Source organism: Panthera pardus, unplaced genomic scaffold (assembly GCF_024362965.1).
Source record: "Panthera pardus isolate Hobbes unplaced genomic scaffold, ASM2436296v1 HiC_scaffold_12, whole genome shotgun sequence".
Taxonomy (NCBI): domain Eukaryota; kingdom Metazoa; phylum Chordata; class Mammalia; order Carnivora; family Felidae; genus Panthera; species Panthera pardus.
In genome coordinates, this window is record NW_026526677.1 from 49894103 (window position 1) to 49909258 (window position 15156).

The following is a 15156-nucleotide window of genomic DNA, read 5'->3' on the forward strand; positions in this document are numbered from 1 at the left end:
TCCCCCGGGTTCCATACCCAACAAGTAAGAGGGAATTCATCCCTCCAACTCCATGCTGGGCCTGCCTCTCACCCAGATCTTCTCATAGGAGAGGGAGGTCAATCTTTGCAGTCAACTGGAGAAAAATGCAGACAGTCTGGATTAAGGCTCCAGTTCCCTTTTACTCACGTTGTAAGCCAAGCAAAAAGAGATTACTCCCTCTTACCTGAGCTCAGTAAATAAAGTTCTAGACGTGAAATCCCCTAGGCGTAGCCCAAAAATGTTTGAATGAGCTAATCAAACCACCAAATGACTGGTGTTTTCATCATTAAACCACCAGAAGACTCACTGTTAGCTTTAGTTACCCTTTTGGCCAACTTTGTATTGGAGAACGCTGAAGACTGAGGTAATGGCTGACTTGCACCATAGCATGCCACAGGTAAGAGAGGAAGTGATGCCTAATGGTTAGGAGCACAGAGTCAGGATCACCCAGATGGGACTCACCCTTACTAGCTACGTAGTCTTGGACAGGTCGCTCTAACACACAGTACTTCCGTTTCTTTGTCTATAAAATGGGGATGATGATAGGACCTACCTCATGAGGTTGTTGTGAGGATTGAATACATTAGAATATATAAAGCATTTGGGACAGTGCCTGGCATAGAGCTGGTGACATTAGGTGAGTTAGTATAACCTGTATTTTATGAAAACCAAGACACAAATAGGCTGGCACTTTCTTGGTCCTTCAGGGAAGAGTCAACAGAATATTTTTCCATAATATATCAGGTTTGCTACCTGGCTGACAGCAATATATAATCAAGTTGTAAGGTACAACCCAACTTCAAAGTTTGAAAAATGAAAAAATGTGGATTTTAAAATCCATGAACTATAAAGCACTATTTAATTATTTTATTTTTAAATTGAGATATAATTCATATACCATAAGATTCACCCTTTTAAAGTGTACAATTCAGTGTTGTTTAGTGTATTCACAAGGTTGTGCAACCATCACCACTAATTTTAGAGCATTTTCATCACCCTAAAAAGAAACCCCACACCTGTTAGCATTCTCCGCCCATTCCCCACCTTTTCACAGTCTCTGGCAACCACTTAATCTACTCTCCCTATATATAGATTTGCCTATTCTGGACATTTCACATACATGGAATCATGCAATATATGGATGTTTGCATCTGTCTTCTTGCACTTAGCATAATATTTTCGAGGTTTATCTATGTTGTACCATGTATATGTTCTTCGTTCCTTTTTATGGCCAAGTAATATTCCATTGTATGGATACACCAGTGCATATGGCATGAAGTACACATGCAAATTCACTTCTTTTCGTGTGCCCATGGTTTGGCCATGCCATTGTTTGTTCAAAAGACCATTCTCACCCCCCCTTCCCCCCATTGAATTATCTTGGCACTCTTGTCAATTGGTCAGTGATGCATGGGTTTATTTCTGGACTCTCAATTCTATTCCATTGATCTATATGTTTATCCTTATGCCAGCCTGGAAGTCTTAATTAACATAGCTTTATAGTAAATTTTGAAATCAGGAACTGTGAGCCACCTCCCAACTTTGTTTTTTTTTAGGTTGTTTTCCCTGCTCTGGATTTCTTGCATCTCCCTATGAATTTTAGGATCAGATTGTCAATTTCTGCAAAAAAAGCAGCTGAGATTTTGATAAGGATCACATTGAATTTGTAGGTGAATTTGGGGAGTATTGCTATCTTAACAATATCAAGTCTTCCAACCCATTGAAACATTAATTTAGTTTTGGTGTGTACTAACTTGACTTGAATTGGTTTTATTTGACAAGGAGGCTGGGTCAGACATCCACGGATTATCAGAAAAACTGAGTTAATTGTCAAATGTTTCATTTTGAACTGTGGGGATAAGGTACATTTTTATTTTTGTCAAGGTAGGAGAAGAGAAAAAATAGAAAGACTTGCATAAATTTGTAGAGCCTACCAGAATCAAAGATAGAGCTCATTAGGAAAAAGTTACATTTTTCAAAGACATGTCCCCATTCAAAAAATTGTAATATAACACATAATTATAGATCAGAAAAATTACAGAGTGGTTTTTTGTGATGTTGAGTGTCTCAGAAATCTTTTGAATGACAGAGATACATTTTAATGAATGCATAAAGCAATTCTTCTTGACTTAAGAAAACTCAAGTCCATTCCTTCCCCCCAAATTTTGGTATTGTTACTGATAGGGTAAACAAACCCTGGAACAAACTGTACTAATTGCTTCTATGTTTTGTTATAGTGACAAACTTTAATTCCCATCTCTCTCCCTTAAATGTCAAGCAACTTGATATTGCACTGTAACAATGACATTACCACATGGGGTGTTTAAATAAACAGCATACAACACTTGTATGCCAGCAGTGACATTAATAATTATGGGAACAGAATGAGAGAAGATTGTTGTATAGTAATGGCCCCTGCAAAAGATTGAGTTTGTCATGTTGGTGGTCATGGTGTTGCAATCTATTACCTCACTGAGATTCAATGACTCCAGCTATGGTAACTACCCATAATATTTAATGTAGCTGCCTTGAGTCACTGGAAAACTTCAAAAATTTTTTTTCTAAGGCATTTACATCAAGTGTTCCCAGGAAAACCCTATGCCCCTAGGTGCATATTTTAGGGAGTTGTGTTTTACTTCTTTGTGTAGTTTCTGATTCCTCTTTACAAATGTTAGTGATATTTGTGTACTAGAAATGAATATTTGTCTATTTGTCAGCCTACCTATCTACCTATTTATTCATCTATATTTCACCATGTTCTACAAAGCCTGTCTTCCTTCCTTTCTTCCTTCCTTCCTTCCTTCCTTCCTTCCTTCCCTCCTTCTTGTTTCCTTTCATTCATTCATTTACTAATGCCATGATTTTTTATTAAATAGCTATTAAGTTCCAGGGACTGTTCCAGGCACTGGGAACAAGCAATGAACAGCGAGGCTGGAGCCTAACTTCTGCTGAGGAAAGAAAGAAAATAAACAGGTTTGTTTTAGGTGGTAAGTGCCCTAAGACAACAAAGCAGGCAAAGTGATAGACTGTGGAGTGGCACTACTTTAGATACAGGGATCAGGGGAGGCTTCTCTGAGGAGGTGGCAAGTGAGCAGAGACCTGAATGATGAAAAAGAACCAGCCTTGGGGAGGTATGGGGGCACAACATTGTAGATAAAGGAAACAGTAAGTGCAAGTTATTTGAAGCAGTTTAAAATAATACAGTCCATACAATGAAAGGCTGCAAAAAGATAAAAGTAGAAATGAGGGAAAACGGAAGAGAGAGAACAGGAGAACGTTGTATTGCTGGTGTGCAAGCCATAGAGTTCGGCAAAGTTATGAAAGTTGAGTTGCAACTTTGGTTCCTATCTTCCTGGAAACCAAGGTGAAAAGGGAAACACGATCGGTTTCATGGTATGTCTTCTTCATAAGGAAAAGAAGTGTCAGTTTTTCAAGGGGAAAAAGATGATTTTTTTGGCACTTAGGATGGAAATACACTTCTTGTGTGGACCTTTCTATAGTAGGCCATTCTATACGGGGCACAGAATGATTGTATTTGTCATCAGCTTTAGGATAATTTGTTACAACAGCCATAAAACTAGTATAATTAGATCTATTAAGGATGCAGTAACAGAAACTTGGTCACTTAAACTAGCTTAAGCAAAGGAGAGCACTTTATTATAGAGATTTGAAATATTCCATGAAATTCTAGGAATGTAGCTCATTTCAGGAAATACTAGGATTAGGGATAGGAAGCTGTCAGAACTCTTTTGGTCTCTTCTCTTGTCTCTTTGTGGATCTTTTTCATCCTTCCTATTCTCTTCACATTTTTCCTGCAGCCTGGTCTTCTGCATTTCTACAGGCCACGTGGTGGGAAGCATGTCTATGGACAGCAACTGATTTTCCATGTTTCTATGTTAGCTACCTAGAGAAAGACTGAAATCTCTCAGTCCTAATTCCAAATTCCTGGGAGAGAGATATGATTGGCTCAGCTTGAGTCAGCTAACTACTATAGGAGCAACTGACTGTAGTCTGGTGGCCTAGTTACCTTGTCTGAGGATCCAAGGCTAGTTTCCAGAAAAAGACATCTGTTCTTCTGTTTTTAAAATACACTCATGTAGGGGTCAAGAAACCGTTTAATGGGTTTAAACCAACATTAAAAAGAGATAAAAATATCGGTGCATAGCATGTGGTATGGGTAATATTTTATAAAATTTGTTTCAGTTATTAAAGGTATAGGTCCATGTGTATTGGGTGATAACACATATTTCTTTGGGTGGATTATGGTCTAAAAAGTTTGCAGAACCCTAAAATTGGCAATCTGGTAGGATTCTGTTACAGAGATGTAATAAACAGCATTCTAAAATAATGTATTTTTTTAATAGCATTTTTCAATATAATCAGATGGCATAAGGATAAAGCATGACTTGGTACAGACAATTTTGCAAGGGTGAAGACAGTGGTCTTTGTCTGTCTTCTTTCAGGCTAAAATATAGCTAGTGGTGTGTCCAACCTGGCTTTGTATCATGGTCACTTGAGGACCTCTTAAAAATGATTTTAATGGGATCTGTCAAATCGGGATTCCTATAAGTGTAACCTGTGAATCTGTATTTAAACACAAAATGAAGCAAAACAAACAGATGTCTCTGATAGGTAGTCAGGTTTGGGACTTGCTAACCCCGAAACTATATAAGCCAGAGACTATATAACCCAGAGGGGTCATCTCCATACCTTTTAAACAATTCTCCCTAACTGCAGTTTCTCTCAACTGGGCTTTTCATAGGCATTAGGAAGTGAACAATTTGAATTTATTTCTTGGTAAGGATCTGGAATGTAAGGCTTCATAGCTGCCGGTTAAAGGCAAATAAACCCGTACACTTCACAGTTCAGTGAAGCAGATGGCAAAGTTCATCTCCTTTTGTTGGACTTTGTGGCACTAACGCTCATGCTTGGATGGGGCAGTGTTGAGGGGGAGGGGCAAAGGGGAAATTCTTGCAGGCTATTCCACATCCTTTTTGTACAACAGTTCTGTATTTCTCCGGAACAAAGTCTGGCCAAGACCCCAAAATTCTACAGTTCAGGATATGGCAGGGATTGTTTGCGCTTGGAAAATTTGCAAAACTGACGTCATTTTGAGTTTTCTGATGAACCGGACAGCATGAACCAGTTGCCCAGGGTACCCCCCCTCCTCCAGGTTCTAAGCAATAAAATGAATGGACCTGCTGTACCAAGTTATTGGCTATTAATCAACTGAATTTTAGAGGATATCTGACTGAAATAATTAGGCCAGTATTAGCAGAGTTGCATTTCATCTCCACAGCTGCTCTAGAGCAGGACCCTTGTTCACAGAAGCCATTCCTAAAGCAGGTCAAGAAATACATTAGTACAGCTGGAACCCATTATTTCTAGCCACTATTGCAGGGGGCCTGCTTTCAGATGGTTCCACTGAGGTTTGTGGCTAAAACTTATTTCTGGGAATTATCATCTTGTCTGTGAGCGGCGTTCGCGGCCCCTCTGAGGGGACACACACCCTTCACCCAGGCCTCCGCGCAGCGCTGACAACGGGTTCATGTTTCCGGGTTTGGGGACCAGCTCCGCACACACCGCCGGGCGATGCGTGCGGTTCCGGCCGCCACTGGCTGGCCGCTGCCTCCCGCGCTCTGCCTGGGGATACCCGCTGGGCATCGCCTCGGTACCGCGCTGGCACTGTTAGCGGGCTTTCATTACGTGTGAGGTGCGGCTGCTTCTCTGTCCCCGAGCCAGGGTTCTCTGGCCCGCCTCTGGGAGGGCTGCTCGCGGGGCCCGCTGGCGCCTCCTCGCCCGCCCAGCCGCGGGGCGAAGGGGCTTCGCTGCAGCAGACGTGCCGTGTCCCCGCGCGGCCCCCGTCCACCTCCCCGCGGCCTCGCCGCCGGCCGAAAAGTTTCTCCAGGGGCGGAATTCCGGGCTCGGCGACCCCCAGAGCCGAGGGTGCGCGCCCCCGGGTGGCCGGCCGGCCCGCGAGGCCTGGTGAGTTCCCCACCCCCCAGACGCCGCGCCCCAGGGCCCCGGCCGTTGCTGTGGCAACGCGCAGGCAAACCGGCCGCAGGGCCTCCCGCTGCGGGCGGGCCCGCCTCCCCTCTCAGTGTCTCCGGGGGCCCAGCCGTTGGGACCTCCTATACCCCGGGTCTGGTGTTCGGGGTGATCCCGGTCTGCCCAGTTTCAGCTCCACCTTCTCACCTCCACCCATCCTGAGACCTGACCCCTTTTGGAAGTTTAAAGTGAACTTACTGTAGGGTAAGTGTGATTTGGAAAAAAGAACACATCCTTAAAATTTGAATTTGCGGGCTCCCTACCCCCACCCCCATTTCTCTCTTTTTTAATCTCCTAGCGCTTGGCTCCTAGTAGGGCCTCAATATGGGGGACTTCTTACAGCACTTGATGCAGTCCCTTGCACACAGTGGTTGCAATCCGAGGAGCTTGTATGGCCTTAGAGCAGCCCCTGACTGGCCACGTGGATAGGAAACTTAAGCACTCTTCTCTCTTTCCTCATCTGTCAATGCAGATTGTAATTTCTCACAAAGTTGTGGGCTCGAAGGAGCTTGTGTGTGAAACTGCTTCGTGAACCGTGAATGTAAAGCACTTGGGAATTAGTCGTAAGGGATATTTGCATGCTGCAAGTGGTTTGATACTCCTGGTTCCACAGCACCAGCTAAGACAGACCTTTTTGGTCCGCCCACCAAACAGCTCCAATGTCCAACCAGAAAATAGGGTTGTCATGCATTGGAGGAGGGCTCTGTGAATGGAAAAAGAAACACCAACACATTTTGAACCTAAACTTCCTGCTTGTATTATTATGCGCTCCTCCTTCCCCTCCTCCCCCAGCCTTCCCATTACAACCCGTATGCAGATATTTCGTTTCACACATTTAAATCTCTAGCCCAACATTGAAATCTAGAGATTTAAATCTCTAGCGTTTCTATCTCAATGAATCACACCATCATCCCTCCTGTTTGCAAGCCAGAAATGTTGGACTTCTTCACACCTGCCACTCCCTCCCCTTCCATCTCTAAATTATCATCAAACCAATGATTATCTGTTCATTTTATCCTCAAATCAGTGTCAACGCATCCACTTATTTCAGTCCCTACCACTGGTACCCTACACCAGGCTACCATTATCTCTTGCCTGGTCTCCTATAGTAGCCTCTTAACTAGTCCAAAGGTATTCATCCTGCCCTGTTCATGTTCCTATCTGTTCTTTGCACTGCAGCAGGAGTAATCTTTTAAAAGTTAAAATTTGATTATGATACCTCTTTTCTCCTCCATCATCCCCTGCTTAAAATCCATCATGACTTTTGTTCTTAGGATAAAGATACAATTTCTTACTATGGCCCACAAATTGGGTGGCTGTATACTTTAACATCCAGATCAAGATAGTTTTGAGAGTAAAAGACAGTGCTATTATTTACACTGGGACTGTTCCCTAGCATTCCGGGGCAAATGGTTACTCTACCTGTAAGGCCCTGTGGCACCTTCCTCTTCTCCAGCCGGATCTTACACTAGGCTCTGCTGGTTCTCTGTGTTCCAATTACACTGGTTCTTTTTCAGTCCTTTGTCACCATTTTCCCTCCTACTAAGGGCCTTTTTACGTGATCTTCTCCCTGCCAGTTATGCTCTTCCCTCTTCTCTTTAGTCTGGTTAACTCTTGCTCATCCTTCGCATCTTAGACCAAATAGTTTCCCCTGGGAAAACTGCCTCTGACCACTCCATCTAGGACAGACCCCCTTCGGGTATAGGCTCTTCTGACACCATCTCTCTCCTTGCATTTATCACAATTGCAATTTTATTTGTCTGTGTGACTGGCACATAGGATGTAGTTAATAAATACTTGAATGTCTGACTTACAAGCATTTTCCAATGTCATTAGTCTCTGAAAACGCCACATTGTGGTTAACAGCACAGACTGCAGAGGTACACAGATGGGATGCTTGGATTTGAATTTCAGCTCCCCCACAATTCCTTATTTGAAACCTGTGGGGCTAGTTGTGTTTTAAAGTTGAGAGTGTGTCTGACTATAGAAAGACAACATGGTGTGTATACTGTTTGACTTTTAAGTGGGGTCTAGGGCAGTACCGTGTAATCAAACACATTACTTTTTCTTTAGTGAGATGACGTCACTCTAAGTGGGATAAAGGCTGTACATAGTTTTGCATCAGTTCAGGTCAAGTTTTGCCAAAAAATCAGTTTGCTACAAATTTATGAGAATCCTTTTTGGATTTTAGGATTTCATGTGAGTCTGTCCCAGCATAACCTTTAGGTAATCACTTAACTTCTCTGTGCCTGAGATTCCTCAACGGTAAAATGAGGAGGCTTATAGCATCTACCTACCTCACAGGTTCTGTTTGTGTTTTTGTGAGGAATACATGTGTTAATACGAGTTGGCTTTTGGACAATGTGGGGTTTAGGGGCACCGATCCCCCAACACAGTTGGAAATCCATATACAGCTTTTGGCTCCCCCAAGTGTAACTACGAATAGCCTACAATTGATCAGAGGCCTTACCGATAACACAAACAGCACATACTTTGTATGTTAGATGTATTAGATACTGTATTCTTACAACAAAGCAAGCTGGAGAAAATGTTATTAATAAAATCATAAGGAGAGAAAATACATCTATAGCATTGTACCATATTGGAAAAGATCCACATGTAAGTGGATCCGCACAGTTCAAACCTGTGTTGTTCAAAGGTCGGCTGTACATGTTGCTGGCTTAGAACAGTGAATGGTCTTTCATCATTGCTATAGTAGGGTCAGCTCTTATTATATCATTTTATTAGCTTCATTACAATCCACATTGTGTATTAACTGTAATTTATTTGCAATTTACTTATTGTTGGATATTTATATTGCAAGTACAAAAATGAAGAGATGAACGTCTTTATATTTAAATCTTTTGACTAGATTTTTGATAACTGATTAAGATCAGTTCCTAAAAATGCAATTACAATCAAAGCACAGGATCATTGGGACTACTCTTGAAACATATGGCCGCCTTCAGAAAGATTATACCAGTTCACCATCCTACCATCAGTTTTGTGATGCCTGTGTTAGCATTATTATTTTTAAAAAATCTTTGCTAATTTCACAGATAAAAATAGTACCTCCTCATTTTAACTCAGATCTTTCATTATTGAGGTTTTAAGCATTAAAAAATCTCATTGTTAGCTATTAGGTATTTCTTTTCTGTGAATTACCTGCACAGACTCTATGATGGCTTTTATATCGGAGCCTCAGTTTTTAAAAATCAATGGTTTGTTTGATTTCTGCTTCCCGCAGTCCAGGCAGGAGCCAGTATGCTGGGCTTTGGCTGGAATTAGTTGGATAGGTATCCGTGGAGCCTGGGGCGAGTTGTAACTTGCCCGCAAGCTACAGAGCAAAGTGGAAAGCAGTGTTTCAGAGGCTGCGTCTCGGGGAAAATCTGAAATCAAGACCAGGCTGACCGTGTGTTTATCTGAATCTTCAGTCTAACAGGACTTGGAAGAAAGAGGGCTTGCAGGAGGTAGGAGGCAAAGGACCGAGGCAGAAGGAGTTGGAATGATTCTAAAAGACGGGGGAGAGAGAAACTGTAACCTCTTTTTCATAGGGACAATGTAATTTATTGTATGGATGAAGAGGGGGTATGCTGGGGGTACTGTCTTGGCCAGACACTGATTTGTGGGGACTCTTGATAGAATAAGGACATTAACCCTTCTTTGTCATATGGGACCATCCCTCACAATTGCCATTTCGCTTAATTTATGATGGTTTTTTATTTCTAGAATTGAAATAATTCTATGTTTTCTACCTATTACTCTTTTCCTTTTTGATTCATTACCTTTATGCTTAGAAAGTACTTTCCATGCAGAGACCAAATAACTGTCTGCATTTTCTTTAAAAATGCTAGTTTGTGATGTCAGCCCATCAAGGAAGAGTTAATGGAAGTGAGTAAAAGAGAGTTGAGTAGTGTGATTTCCAACCAAAATCTAAAAGATGCTGATACAAAGGGATGTCCTCGTGTCATCTTCACGTCCCCTTGAAGATAGAGCTTACGTGCTCCAAGCGCGCTCTGAGGAAGACTTTTTCTGATGGCGTCTGTCACGCTTTGTGAACTTGTACAGTGGATCCTTAGACACTTTTGGAAGTGTCCTGAGAGGAGAAGATGTGATCTCTGAAGCTTCTTTCTACTTCTTTTGTCCTATATATGATCCTATTTAGTATTTCAAGCACTCACAGTTGTTAGATACTGCGAGATGATTTCCCTGTTTTTAAAAGAGGCTTAAGAAAAGGAAAATGTAATGTAATATTAATTGCTGACCTTCTGGCACTGGTAAATTAGTACGTTTCAAGATGTGCTTCAAAAAGAATTTTCCTTCCTGCTGAGGTCCAGTATGGATCAATGAGGCAAATTGTGTTTTGCTCGGATCTGTCTTAGTGTTCCAGAATGTAAAGAGTGGACAACTTACTGTTAAGCCTTATTGATATATTCTTTCTTAGTTTGTTAACTAAAATGAATTGTGGAGTATGAGAAACTAATCACCTCACAAACTCATGCAGTTTTGTCAACCTGAAGTTTTTGTTTGTTTGTTTGTTTGTTTGTTTGTTTTTGACCTGAAGTTCTTTTATTTCCAGAAAGGTTTATTTATTTTTAATTTTTTAACTGTTTATTTTTGAGAGAGAGAGAGAGAGACAGAGTGTGAGTGGGGGAGGGGAAGAGAGAGAGGGAGACAGAATTGAAGCAGGCTCCAGGCTCTGAGCTATCAGCACAGAGCCTGATATGGGACTTGAACTCATGAACTGGGAGATCATGACCTGAACCGAAGTGGGATGCTTAACTGACTGAGCCACCCAGGTGCCCCTATTTTAGAAAGATTTATTGAGTGAGGGGCAGTGACTTTTATAATTAATCAGAATATCTTTTCTACTTATAATGGACTAATTATCTTTCTTAATAGCCATTGATGTGTCAGTTTGAATGCCAGTGAGAATGTGCTATTACATTACAAAAAGAAAGAGCTTTCTATTGACTAAGATAAGTTAATATAGAAATACTGTTACCATTTGCCTTAATTTTTGATCCAAAGTATTTAGTAAACATTATCAACTATTATAAACATTCATCCAACAAATATTTATTGGGTACATATGATGTTCCAGGCACAGTTCTAGAATACTGTGTTGTTTTTCACTTGTACAAAGTTTGCTTGTGATTCAATATTCTTTTTTTAATTAAAACAATTTTTTTAATGTTTATTTTTGAGAGAGAGAGAGAGACAGAGCACAAGCAGGGGAGGTCAGAGACAGAGGGAGACACAGAATCTGAAGGAGGCTCCAGCTCTGGGCTGTCAGCATAGAGCCCAATGCGGGCTTGAACTCAAGAACCGTGAGATCATAACCTGAGCTGAAGTCGGACACTTAAGCAACTGAGCCACCCAGGCGCCCCTGTGATTCAGTATTCTTCACATGAGCTGTACTTATTTGGAAAAAATTGGTCATTTGGACTCACACATATTCATTCAGGGAATCTAAGAAAAGCCTTATGGAAAATGTTCATCCAGTCTCTTAAGGTTGAGATGCTGGTAATTGAAAGTTCTACTCTGTTACTTTGTTGTTATCGTGGTGGAATGCTCACTCGCAGCGACAGAGCTTGCTGGGAGAGAAACCCTTTACCATTTACCAAAGGCAGTGCGTCTGAGGCTCAGGTTCTTATACCCGAATTCTTTCAAGTCTGTTTGCGGTTAGCAGATCTAACATAGAGGCTCTTCTATCTGCTCTTGGGAGCTCAGCTTGCAATCAGCTGAGATACCAGGAAGAAAGCAAATATTTATCCTTGGGCGTTTTTTCAAGGAAATCAAATTAATTTTTCCTCTCAACCTTCTTTATGTTGGTGTTCAGTTTATGACAATAAAATTCAATGCTTTTCATATTTGTTATTATGAAAGCAAACACCAATGTACAGCGGTGCTTTTCAAGTTAACTTAATTGCTTTTCTGTTATAGCTCTTTGATGGTACATATGTTATGTACACTTAGCTCATTTTTCATAGTTGTGCCTTTTTTATTGAGATATAATTAACATAGTATAAAATTCACCCTTTTAAAGTGTACAGTCAAGTTTTTAGGATATCACTAGGGTTTGTAGTCATCACCACTATCTAATTCCAGAATGTTTTATCACCTTAAAAGAGAAATCCCACATCCATTAGCAGTCAACCTCCAACTCCCCTCCCCCAGCACCTGACAAACACTAATCTACTTCAGTAATCTACCTTCTGTCTCTGTAGATTTGCCTATTATATAAATGGAGCCATACAATATGAGGCCTTTTGCATTTGGTTTCCCTCAGCACAATGTTTTTCAGAATCGCTTCTATTGTAGTATGTGTTAGTACTTCATTCCTTTTGATGACCAAGTAAAATTCCGTTAAATAGATATACCACCTTTTGTGTATACATCAGTAGGTGGCCATTTGTGGTGTTTCCAGTTTTGGCTATCAGGAATCTAGCTGCTATGAATATTTGCATATGAGTTTTTATGTGAACATATGTTTTCATTTCTCCTGAGTATATACCTGAAAGTGAAAATGCTGGTTGTACAGTAACTGTATGTTTAACTCTTTGAAGAGTGTCAAAGTGTTTTCTAGAGTGGCTGCACCATTTTACATTCCCACCAGAAATGTGTAAGTGCCCTCATGTCTCCATATAATCATCAATGCTTGTTTCTTGTCTTTTTGATTATTGCCATCCTAATAGGTGTGGAGAGGTATGTCATTATATTTCGATTTGCATTGTCCTGATGACTGATGATGTTGAAATCTTTTCATGTGTTTATTGCAATTTGTATATCTTCTTTGAAGAAATATGTATTTAAATCCTTTGCTTTTTTTTATTTGGATTATCTTTAAACATTTTTTTATTACATTTATTTATTTTTGAGATACAGGGTGAGACAGAGCACGAGTGGGGGAGGGGCGGAGAGAGAAGGAGACACAGAATCCAAAGCAAGCTCCAGGTTCCGAGCAAGCATTCAGCACAGAGCCCAATGCGGGGCCCGAACCCACAAACCATGAGATCATGACCTGAGCCTAAGTCGGACACTTAACCTAAGACTGAGCCACCAAGGCGCCCCAGATTATCTTTTTTTAAAATATTTATTTTTGAGAGAGAGAGAGAGAGAGAGGCAGAGAGAGAGGGAGACAAAGAATCTGAAGCAGGCTCCAGGCTCTGAGCTGTCCGCACAGAGCCTGATGCGGGGCTTGGACTCATGAACCATGAGATCAAGACCTGAGCCAAGTCAGTCCCTCAACTGACTGAGCCACCCAGGCGCCCCTGGATTGTCTTTTTATTGTTTAGTTGAAAGAGTTCTTTATATATTCTGATATTCTGAATACTAGACCCTTATCAGATAGATATTTTACAAATATTTTCTCTCATTATGTAGATTGTCTTTTTACTTTCTTGGTAGTGGCCTTTGAGGAACAAAAGCTTTTAATTTTATGAAGTCTAGTTTGTCTATTTTTTCTTTGGTTGTTTGGCTTTAGATGTCCTATCTGAAAAACTGTTGCCTAACTCAAGGTCACAAAGATTTACCTGTATGTTTTCTCTTAGGATTTTTGTAGTTTTAGCTCTTACATTGAAGTCTTTGATCCATTTTGAGTTCATTTTTGTATATGTGTGAGGTAGGTGTCCAGATCCATTTCTTTTGTGTGTGGATATCCACTTGTCCCAGCACCATTTGTTGTACACCTCACTTTGTCAACTGGTGAGTCATATTTTGGGGAAACAGAATTTGGCTGATTTCTTGTCATCTCAATTAGATGCCACCATTCTACACACTGAACATTCCAGGCAAAGGAGCATCTGTACTGCTAGCTAGGAGCTAGGACTTTGGCTCCAGTTTTCTGTGTAGGCTTATAGCTTGGTGAATTGGCATGTAGGTGATAGAAGCTTCAGGCCTGCTTCCCTCTCTAATCTACCTTAAGGCCTCTAAGTGGACCTATGTGGCTGCCTCCTGGCCGTCTTTACTCTGAATTATAGCCTGATTCTCATTTGACCTCTGGGGAAAGGAGAAGAGTCAAGGAGAAGTTGCTTCCTCCTTTCTTTAGAAAGGCCCTAAAATTACCCTTTTAGCCTCATGGGAGGAACAGAAGAGCCCTGTGAACCTTTCCCCAAAGAAAAGGGGGTGATACTCAAACAGAGCTTTTCACCTGTTTGTGCCTCCCCTTGAAAGCTCTTTTCTCTGCAGTTATGACCTAATTGAGACTTGGCTGATTTCAGAACTCCTTTTCCTTGGAATGGAATGATAAGGAAGGGAGCTTTGGGTTCCTCCAAGAGATTCAAGTGGTAATGTGGAAAAAGCTTAGGATTGGGGTCAGGCTCACCCGAGTTCAAATTTTGGTTCTCTACATCTCTGTCTTGGGTTTCTTTATCTATAAAATAGGCTTTGTAATCCAATTTCCAAGGATGGTTTTGAAAAACAAAGTGTCATATGTAAAGTACCTAACAGATTTGGAGCCCCCAAGGAAACACTGGTTTCCTTTCTCCTCTTCCAAATTTTCTGGGAAATTTGTATAAATCTGTAGAAATACATTAAAAAAAAACTCCATAGTATCTTAGAGTTAGTTGGAAGGGACCTTCATATTATGACTATAATACTTTGTTGAGGGGCGTCTGGGTGGTTCAGTCGGTTAAGCGTCTGACTTCGGCTCAGGTCATGATCTGATTTGAGTTCATGAGTTCAAGCCCTGCGTTGGGCTCTGTGCTGATAGCTCAGAGCCTGGATCCTGCTTCAGATTCTGTGTCTCCCTCTCTCTGCCCCTCCCCTGGTCATGCTTTATCTCTCTCTCTCTCTCAAAAATAAAGAAACATTAAAAAAATTAAAAAAATATTTTGTTGAATCTGTCAGAGAGCCCTTTTCATGTTTATCTACTGGATTTAGTTAGTATTGATCACTTACCGTACTTCAGGCACTGTTCTCCACATGTGTGTCATTAGTCAGTGGAGGAGAGATGACAGACATCCATGACAGAAAGCCTGATGCGTGGCTGTCACTTCACGCATCCTCACTTCTCCCGTTTGATTCATTCACTTGGTAAGTTATGAGCCAGACGCTATTGTAGATTCTTGGGATACAGAGATACAC

The 15156-nt window shown here is 41.1% G+C and overlaps 1 protein-coding gene across 3 annotated transcripts in view; it reads left to right on the forward strand.

Annotated features, from left to right (window-relative positions):
- The first annotated feature begins 5864 nt into the window (after positions 1 to 5864).
- Positions 5865 to 15156, forward strand: part of STK33 (serine/threonine kinase 33) — a 168926-nt gene continuing 159634 nt past the window's right edge. Inside the window, exon 1 of one of the 3 annotated variants that reach the window (XM_019456219.2) lies at positions 5865 to 6273. The gene's annotated coding sequence lies outside the window, so the exon portion shown is untranslated. The remainder of the gene's footprint in view (positions 6274 to 15156) is intronic. The other 2 variants (XM_019456217.2, XM_019456216.2) reach the window with 2 other exon arrangements.